At 37.9% G+C, this 8,030-nt stretch overlaps 1 pseudogene; it reads left to right on the top strand.

The window, feature by feature from the left end:
- The first annotated feature begins 870 nt into the window (after window positions 1-870).
- On the top strand, window positions 871-2,200 carry LOC119618906 (heterogeneous nuclear ribonucleoprotein A1 pseudogene; annotated as a pseudogene).
- The last annotated feature ends 5,830 nt before the right edge of the window (window positions 2,201-8,030 follow it).

Genomic DNA, 8,030 nt, shown 5'->3' with positions numbered 1-8,030 from the left:
TTTCTCTAAGACTAGGAACAAGGCAGGAATGCCTGCTTTCTCCACTTCTCCATTTCTATTCAACACAGTATTGGAAGTTCTAGCCAGAGCAAATAGGTAAGAGAAAGAAAATGCATCAGAATTGGAAAAGATGAAGTAAAATGACCTCTATTCACAGATGCTATGATATAATATATAGAAACCTTAAATATTTCACAGAATAACTGTTAAAACCAATAAGTGAATTACAATAGGGATGAGCCTTGAGGACATTATGCTAAGTGAAATAAGCCAGTCACACACACACACAAAAAAACTTTGTGATTCCACTTTTATATGTGCTTACAGTAGACAAAATCATAAAGACAAACAGAAGAATGGTGATTGTCAGGGCCTGGGGTGAAAGAAATGTTTTAATGGGTAGAATTTCAGTTTTACAAGATGAAAAGAGTGTGGGATGGATGGTAATGATGGTTGCAGAACATTACAAATGTACTTAATACCACTGAACTGTATGCTAAAAAAGTTTAAAATGGTAAATTTTATGTTATGCACATTTCAACACAATAGAAAACATGGAAAAAATTTAAAATGGTCATAAAATTTGTTTGGAAATGAACACTTTCAATAATGTACATATAGTAAGTATATAAATGTATAAGTATATACATGTTATTTAAATATACATATTAACTTACATTTTATATATCTAAAATGTAAAAAAGATAAAAATAAACCTGACAAATTCTTATGTTAAAAAAATAAATTCTACATTTGGCTTAAGGAAACAAAAGTAGTATAATTTTCTTGCCTTGAATAGAGAGGTCTCAAAAGAATATATTTCATAGTTTACTGACAAAAAATATAGAGCAAAGTATCCTTTTGAAAGTTAAAATTGCTTTCTGCCCGTGGACGCCGCCGAAGAAGCATCGTTAAAGTCTCTCTTCTCCCTGCTGTCATGTCTAAGTCAGAGTCTCCTAAAGAGCCCGAACAGCTGAGGAAGCTCTTCATTGGAGGGTTGAGTTTTGAAACAACCGATGAGAGCCTGAGGAGCCATTATGAGCAATGGGGAACGCTCACGGACTGTGTGGTAATGAGAGATCCAAACACCAAGCGTTCCAGGGGCTTTGGGTTTGTCACATATGCCACTGTGGAGGAGGTGGATGCAGCTATGAATGTAAGGCCACACAAGGTGGACGGAAGAGTTGTGGAACCAAAGAGAGCTGTCTCAAGAGAAGATTCTCAAAGACCAGGTGCCCACTTAACTGTGAAAAAGATATTTGTTGGTGGCATTAAAGAAGACACTGAAGAACATCACCTAAGAGATGATTTTAAACAGTATGGGAAAATTGAAGTGATTGAAATCATGACTGACCAAGGCAGTGGCAAGAAAAGGGGCTTTGCCTTTGTAACCTTTGACGACCATGACTCCGTGGATAAGATTGTCATTCAGAAATACCATACTGTGAATGGCCATAACTGTGAAGTTAGGAAAGCCCTGTCAAAGCAAGAGATGGCTAGTGCTTCATCCAGCCAAAGAGGTCGAAGTGGTTCTGGAAACTGGTGGTGGTCGTGGAGGTGGTTTCGGTGGGAATGACAACTTCGGTCGTGGAGGAAACTTCAGTGGTCGTGGTGGCTTTGGTGGCAGCCATGGTGGTGATGGATATGGTGGCAGTGGGGATGGCTATAATGGATTTGGTAATGATAGTGGTTATGGAGGAGGCGGCCCTGGTTACTCTGGAGGAAGCAGAGGCTATAGAAGTGGTGGACAGGGTTATGGAAACCAGGGCAGTGGCTATGGCGGGAGTGGCAGCTATGACAGCTATAACAACGGAGGCGGAGGCGGCTTTGGCGGTAGTAGTGGAAGCAATTTTGGAGGTGGTGGAAGCCACAATGATTTTGGCAATTACAACAATCAGTCTTCAAATTTTGGACCCATGAAGGGAGGAAATTTTGGAGGCAGAAGCTCTGGCCCCTATGGCGGTGGAGGCCAATACTTTGCAAAACCACGAAACCAAGGTGGCTATGGCGGTTCCAGCAGCAGCAGTAGCTATGGTAGTGGCAGAAGATTTTAATTAGGAAACAAAGCTTAGCAGGAGAGGAGAGCCAGAGAAGTGACAGGGAAGCTACAGGTTACAACAGATTTGTGAACTCAGCCAAGCACAGTGGTGGCAGGGCCTAGCTGCTACAAAGAAGACATGTTTTAGACAAATACTCATGTGTATGGGCAAAAAACTCGAGGGCTGTATTTGTGACTAATTGTATAACAGGTTATTTTAGTTTCTGTTCTGTGGAAAGTGTAAAGCATTCCAACAAAGGGTTTTAATGTAGATTTTTTTTTTTTTTTTTTTTGCATCCACGCTGTTGATTGCTAAATGTAATAGTCTGAATAAATGTCTTTTCTTTTAAAAAAAAAAAAAAAAGTTAAAATTAATCATTGAATTTGTCACTAATGAAAATATAAACTGTGTGCATAACATCAACTGTATTAATCATTAAATTTATCACGAATCAAAATTCGAATATTCATAAAAATATAATACAGAAAAATAAAAAGTAATGGAAAAAAAGAAAAAACTAAGAAGAAAAAATAAAAAATGGAGAAAACATAAGCAAGTAAATAGGATAAGACACAAAAAGAAAATAAATGAAACAGGACAGAAACAAACATAATTGCACTAGGAAGAATACTGATTTGAAATGTCAACTTTATCACAGACACTACATTATTTATATTATTATATATTTGGTATTTGTTTGAAAAGTCATTTCTCAACAACAACAACAAAAGTTTTTTAAGATTTTGAAATTAAATGAAGACAAAATATTTTATACAACACAGTACTAGAAGTCCTAGCCAGAGCAATCAGGCAAGAGAAAGAAATAAAAACCATCCAAATAGGGAAAAAGGAAGTTGAGCTATCCCTGTTTGCAAACTATATGATTCTTTACCTAGAAAACCCCATAGTCTCTGCCCAAAAGCTCCTTGATCTGAAAAACAACCTCAGCGAAGTTTTAGGATATAAAATCAGTATACAAAAAATCAGGAGCATTCCCATACACCAACAACATCCAAGCTGAGAGCCAAATCAAGAACACAATCCCATTCACAATAGCCACAACAAGAATAAAATAGCTAGAAACACAGCTAACCTGGGAGGTAAAAGATCTCTACAACAAGAATTACAGAACACTACTCAGAGAAATCAGAGATGACACAAACAAATAGAAAAACACTTCATGCTCATGGATAGGAAGAATTAATATTGTTAAAATAGCCATATTGCCCAAAACAATTTACAGATTCAATGTTATTTCTATCAAACTACCAATCACATTCTTCACAGAATTAGAAAACTATTATTTCAAAATTCTTATGGAGGTCAGCTCACACCTGTAATCCCAGCACTTTGGGAGGCTAGGGTGGGAGGATCACTTCAGTCCAGAAGTTCAAGACCAGCCTGGGAAATGTGGTAAAACCTCACGCCTACAAAAAATACAAAAATTAACTAGGCATGTTGGTGTGCACCTGTAGTCCTGGCTACCTGGGAGGCTGAGGTGGGAGGATCACCTGAGCCTAGGGAGGTCAAGGCTGCAGCGTGCTGTGATCATACCCCTGCACTTCAGCCTGAGTGACAGAGTAAGACCCTATCACACATATATACAAAAACAAAATTCATATGGAACTATAAAAGAGCCTGAATAACCAAGATAATCCTAAGCAAAAAGAACAAAGCTGAAGGCAGCACTCTACCTGACTTCAAACTTTACTACAAGGCTACAGTAACCAAAACAGCATGGTACTGGTACAAAAACAGACACATAGATCAATGGAACAGAATAGAGATCTCAGAAATAAGACTGCACACCTACAACCACGTGATCTTTGGCAAACCTGACAAAAACAAGCAATGGGGAAAGGATTCCTTATTTAATAAATGGTTCTGGGAGAAGTGACTAGCCATATACAGAAAAGTGAAACTGGACCACTTTCTCATACCTTATACAAAAATTGACTTAAGATGGATTAAAGGCTTAAATATAAAACCCAAAACTATAAAAACCCTAGAAGAAAATCTAATCAATGTCATTCAGGACATAGACATGGACAAAAATTTCATTAAAATGTCAAAAACAATTTCAACAAAAGCAAAATTTGACAATCAGTATCTAAACAAACTAAAGAGCTTCTTCACAGCAAAAGAAACTATCACTGGAGTAAACAGACAACCTACAGAATGGGAGAAAATTTTTACAATCTATCCATCTGACAAAGGTCTAATATTCAGAATCTACAAGGAACTCTAACAAATCTACATGAAAAAAAAAAAAAAAACAACCCCATTAAAAAGTGAGCAAAGGAGATGAACAGACACTTCTCAAAAGAAGATATTTATGCAGGCAACAAACATAAGAAAAAGAGCTCAATATCACTGATCATTAGAGAAATGTAAATCAAAACCACAATGAGATACCATCTCACAGCAGTGTGAATGGCGATTATTAAAAAGTCAAGAAACACTGGGAGTGGTGGCTCGCACCTGTAATCCCAGCACTTTGGGAGGCTGAGGCGGGTGGAACACAAGGTCAGGAGATACAGACCATCCTGGCTAACACGGTGAAACCCTGTCTCTACTAAAAATACAAAAAGCCGAGTTCGGGCCACCGCACTCCAGCCTGGGTGACAAAGCAAGACTCCATCTCAAAAAAAAAAAGCCAAGAAACAACAGATGCTGGTAAGGCTGTGGATAAATAGGAATGCTTTTACACTGTTGGTGGGAATGTAAACTAGTTCAACCATTGTGAAAGACAGTGTGGTGATTTCTCAAAGACCTAAAACCAGAAATATCATTTGACCCACCAATCCAAGTACTGGGTATATACCCAAAGGAATATAAATCATTCTAATATAAAGATACATTCACACATATGTTCATTGCAGCACTATTCACAATTGCAAAGACTTGGAACCAACCTAAATGCCCATCAATGACAGATTGGATTAAAAAAAAATGTGGTACGTATACACCATGGAATACTATGCAGCCATAAAAAGGAATGAGATCATGTTCTTTGCAGGGACATGGACAAAGCTGCAAGCTATTTTCCTCAGCAAACTAACACAGGAACAGAAAACCAAACACCACATGCTCTTACTTATAAGTAGAGCTGAACAGTAAGAACACAAGGACACACGGAGGGGAACAACACACACTGGGGCCTGTTGTGGGGTTGGGGGCAGGCAGAGGAAGAGCATTAGGAAAAGTAGTTAATGCATGCTGGGCTTAGTACCTAGGTGATGGGTTGACAGATACAGCAAACCACCATGGCAAATGTTTACCTATGTAACAAACATGCAGATCCTGCACATGTATCCCAGAACTTAAAATAAAAATACCGAATGGTTAAAAAAACAAAGAGAGAGAGAGAAAACAAACATTTCTAACAAAACAAGAGAGTGATTAATACAACATACCACATGCATAAATGAACTACTGTATTTCACATCTATTAAAAATACAGTTTTCCATAAGTTTAAAAAGCAATGAGATATATATTTTAAAAAGAATGCATATAGAATATGTATATACTTTGTACATATTAATAATGGTTCCCTCGAGAAATGAGTTTTATAACTGATTTCATTTTAAACATTTCTGTTACTATTTTCTACAAAGTGTCTATATTGCTTTCAAAATCAGAAAAAAATATACTTTTTATCTGATGTAAAACTAAAATTATGAATTCAGCATCCAAATGGCTGCACCCTGTGACAGAGTCCATGTGAAATTCATTACCCCAATGTGACAGCTAATTTTTCATCAAGCCCACTTGTGAATAAGCCTCCATGACTTCCTCTATTGCGTTCCACACAATTTAGCACTTGATGATATGATGCTTTGTGTGCTATTTGAGGCTTTTTACTATCAATGCATGTGTGTCAGTATTACTGAATTCAGTAAACATTTACAAAGCACCATTCTTTTGCAGGCTCTGTTATGCTTCTATGCTCGTTTTGTGTTTAATTATCACGATTTTAATATACTCACAAGATTCGATAATTTTTAAAGATGTTAAAAGGTAAAGTGACTTGCTCAAACTCAGAGTAGCAGAATTGAAATTTCACCATAGGCCTCCTGTTTCCAGGCTTGAATAGTTGTTCCACTAAAAAGAGTTTGCACTCTGAGAAAATGAGCGTTACACCTTTTACTTAGTCCTCTCACCTAAGGTGACCAGAACACTTTGCACAGTGTTCTGTAGGTTAACTTCCTAATGGATATTACCATACAGAAGTAGTGTCATGATCCTCTACTTTCCAATCTGTGCATAAAACTGAGCAGTGCTTATCAAATCCTGGATTTGTGCTGCTTTGCTGAGACAGTGAGACAGCCATTCAGAGACTTATCCCAAAAATTTGCCAGCGTGCTGAATGCATGGTAGACGCAAATGGAGGTGCGGCCTGATAGATGAAAGCAAGCACCACACTGGGCAGGGCAGTCAGGAAGCTGATTTTATTAGGGAAATTCACAAGTAGAAACTGTATAAGAGGAGGCACACAGTTCTCCATGTTGTGGGCTATCCATGGAGAGGTACATGGGGGCTGAGACATACTGTTGGCTATGCTCCAAGAGGGGTTCCCCTTCCCCCTGAAACTCCCCCATTTCATATAAGACAAACAAGCAAGCAAATAAATAAGTAATAATCTGAGTTTTCATGCCAGCCATTCATGAGGGTTGCATGCCTGTGCTTACATCACCTGGAGGCCTTGAGAAGCAACAGACTATGTGCAGCCACCCAGGCAGAGAGAGGAAGTGTAGCCACCAGTTCCTTCTATAGCTTTAGCTGGCTTTGCCTGATCTGGAATCATCCCCAGGGCAATGCTCTCACCACAGAAGACTTAAGCCTTGATGTTTTATGTGACACAAAATAATTTAATCTTTCTGTTCTTCCATCAAAAAATGAGAAGGTTATATGAGCTGAAAGCTCACCATGGCGTCCCAGCCTAGATTAATTGGGTGCCCCACCAGTGTGCTCTGTCACCCTTTCGGACACTCCTATCACGGAAACATGCATACCTGTGTATTTGTCTGATTCCTCTTTCAAGAACACAAGACTTCCTTTGCATGGCTCTAATTTTTTCACCAAGGCATCCCCAGCATCTAACACAGGCCAATTATGGAGACTCAATTAATATTTTGTTATTAAAAAATAAATTTTAATAAATATTTCAAATATTCAATTAATTAAAGTATTTTAAAATGTATTTTAAATATATAATAATACATAAAATACAAAATAATACATTTTAAATAAATAAATTCATTTAAATTGATAAATAACAAATTTATTTAATAAGTTATTAAATAAATAATAAATTTAATTTCATTAATTTAATAAACAAATTTTAATAATTTATTTAAAATGTATATATAAGTAAATGGAGGGATCCCTTTCAGCTCTTATATTCATACTTCAATCACACTGGCAAAACAGGCTTCTGGTAGCTGCAGGTAGCAGCATCTAAGCTAATTTAAGAAAAGACCCTTGGGTAACTGTGTCCCTTAATCCTCCTTACCTGACTGTACCTTCCCTTGCTCTTCAAAGTTCTCCCCACCTGAAGGCTTATCCAGTTCCAGGGTCAAGACTAAATTGTATTTAAACATGGTAGCCTAATATTCTGTTAGGCTGTAGCACAAGTCTACCCACTTTGCATCCTAAATCCTTACAGCTTCTGCTCACACCCAGGGCCCACAACCCAGTGAAGGCCACTGAGATCCCACGTGGTCTCTTGGGTTATCAATTTTCTGCTTCCTTATGCCCATTTGTAGGATCAATCTTCTATTGAGATACATGACCTCTTCTTGCTCCTGCAGGTCTTTTCCTGTTTTCAACCCCGCCCAGTACCCTAAGACCAGACTTCTTGATGTGACAGCTGTCCACTTGCACACTTATCCCTCTCCTCCATATCCATGTCCTCTCACCTGAGCTTCCTCCACACCCACCTGTCAGAATACCGTTAACTTCTTTTAGAAACTTCTACGGTAGGCTGT

This window comes from Chlorocebus sabaeus, chromosome 8, assembly GCF_047675955.1.
Source record: "Chlorocebus sabaeus isolate Y175 chromosome 8, mChlSab1.0.hap1, whole genome shotgun sequence".
Lineage (NCBI taxonomy): Eukaryota > Metazoa > Chordata > Mammalia > Primates > Cercopithecidae > Chlorocebus > Chlorocebus sabaeus.
The sequence above is the reverse complement of the archived record's forward strand: the minus strand, read 5'-3'. Positions and strand labels throughout refer to the sequence as shown.